Source organism: Chionomys nivalis, chromosome 2 (genome assembly GCF_950005125.1).
Source record: "Chionomys nivalis chromosome 2, mChiNiv1.1, whole genome shotgun sequence".
Lineage (NCBI taxonomy): Eukaryota > Metazoa > Chordata > Mammalia > Rodentia > Cricetidae > Chionomys > Chionomys nivalis.
In genome coordinates this window covers 132,427,112-132,429,758 of record NC_080087.1, presented here as the reverse complement: position 1 = coordinate 132,429,758, position 2,647 = coordinate 132,427,112, and positions in this window count along the sequence as shown.

Below are 2,647 nucleotides of genomic sequence, written 5' to 3'. Positions count from 1 at the left end.
AAGGCAAAAGAAGTTTTGCCCAAATAGAAAATTATTGAAGTAGAAAAAGTTTTTCTTTTCTGTCTTTATATAAACACCATCAGAAAAGTCAATGGTGCAATGCAGGTGCTCCAGGGAGTGAGGAGATGGGTGTGGGAGCATCTCATGAAGAAGCCTCCAGTCTAGTGAGGCAGGAGGAAACAGGAGCTGCACCAGGTGGCTTCGAATAAAGACGTCACAACTGTATCCTGGCCAAGGCCCTGGGCCCCTGTGCTGCCACATCTGAAGTTCATTCTGCCCAGCCAGATATTTCCAACACAGAGTGCTCGAAAACAACGTCTAACACTAACCCATTTCAGGTACTGTCTCAGCAAAGGGATTTTTAAAATACAAGCAGCACACAAATTCAGATGTGTGAAAATGAGGATTCGTTGGCCGCACCCATGCTTTTCTCTTAGAACTTGACAGCCCTGCCCTTTTGGAAGACAGGAAGCAGACTTGATGCTCAGTAAGAACCCGCAGAGTCCAACCAGGCATCCTGTGACTACGGGTCATTGGTTTCCACCTCCATTTCATACACCAGCTTGCTTTCTCTCACTTCACACGGTAGCCTAAAACCATGCCATTTCCCATAGTGGAGATTCCCAGGCAACTGATTATCACCCTAGGGACAGCATCGCAGCAGAGTCTCTCAGACTGGCTCGGCTTCCATCTCTGACCAGGAAAGGGGCCATTAGTCATTGTAAATACAGCACCAAGAGTTCAAGAATTTGAACAGGTGGAGCATTCTCAGAAAAGGCATCTCAGACCTGGCATGGTGGTACACACCTTTCCTCCCAGCATTCAGGAGTCAGAAGCAGGTGAATCTTTGTGAATTCCTTTCCAGCCTGGTCTACATAGCAAGCTCCTAGGCAGCCATAACTGCATAGAGAGACTCTCTCTCTCTCTCTCTCTCTCTCTCTCTCTCTCTCTCTCTCTCTCTCTCTCTCTCTCTGTGTGTGTGTGTGTGTGTGTGTGAGAGAGAGAGAGAGAGAGAGAGAAAGAGAGAGAGAGAGAACTTGTTTCAATTAGTTTATGATATTCCCATTTGCTGATTGTTTTTCCTGTGATTGCAAACCATAAACTGTTATTTTTTCCTTTTCTCCATGATTTATCCATTTGCCTCTTCCAACACTTGAATGCATGGCTGATAGGAGTATATCAGAAAGCTTATATTCCAGGACAGGAGTTGGAGCAGAGTGTACTGATAATCTTTATTCTTTTTGACTCTGATCTCTTTGACACCCATGCACATACTAACACCATACCAAAATCAGCAGGGACATGGCTTTACCTGGAGAATTTATAATTCTGGATAAATTAAGAATAATCTTCGGAAAGGGTGAAAAGTCATCTTATACCTATTGTATGCCAAGAGGAATATCTGCACTGTTATTTGAAAAAGGAATAATTAACCATGCCTTGAAGAATGCAGACTCAAAGGCACACTGCAATTGGACTGAGAAATTCCTACTGATACCTTGAGCACACAATTTTAGGTCTTTTATTTGTGCTTGTGTTGAAGATTTTGAGTGCTAATATGAGGAATTAGGATAATTTATTCATAAACATTTAATATGTGCAAGTCATTTTGTGAAATGTAAAGATAGCCATTGGACTCATCTCAAAAGTCAAGAATCGCCATTATTTTGCAGGTTGAGAAACTAAGTTATGTGACCAGCCATACACACATGGCTAGTGGGCATATAAGCACAATAACCCAGCTCTGTCACTATTCAAAATTTGCCCTCGTCTTGATATTCCCATTAAATTCAGATCTATAGTACTTGGTTTGATGGCTGAGCTCATAGAGAGAATGGCAAATGCTTGCAAGTTCGTGATCTTATCTGTGGGCTGAGCAGATCTGCAGTCTTTGGGAAATATCTACGGGCTGAGCAGATCTGCAGTCTTTGGGAAATCCATTCGCCTTTGTGCAGCCAGTTTTCCTCACTGCCATGGGCTACCATGCCTAAAGAGTTTCTGGCCAGAGGCTTCATGCCAAACTATCGAAGCAAGTGAGAGGTATCACGTGGAGCAAACCCATTTTATTTAACTTTCTTTACATTCTGCCATTAATCAATAAGAGAATTAACCCACAAAGTAAAGTAAGTTCTTGTTTCCCTTGACTTCCAGTCCCCAAAGACAGCTTGGAAATGTCTATGAAAGTTTGGGAGACACAGAAGGAAAGTTGGCTCTATTTTTAATGGCTGGTATTTTGGCTCACGATTGACTCATCATCGCCCTCCCACTGCCAGCTCCTGCCTCCTGCCTGCCCCACGCTACCCTGTTTCTGCAGCCAGAAGCTAGTGTGGGGTCACCTTCCGAATAGAACCCAGAATCCTACCCCCACCCCAGCCAAAACATCCTGGTGTCCTATGAAGACCACACGGTCAAGACTGCGATTGAGGGTCCTGACTGCGCTGTGACCCAGGTAGTCGCTGATGAAGACATGTCATCTCTGGCCTTCGTTGCCCTCTCTGTAATATAATAGGGCTGGAGAAAGATATCCACGGGGCCCTTTCTAGTTTTAATGCTCATCCCCCAGAGTGCGAAGATATAACACTTCTCAAGGTTTACCCAGCCCTCTCATCCAAGCCTTTCCTGGCTTTTTGGCAGAGAGAACACTAAA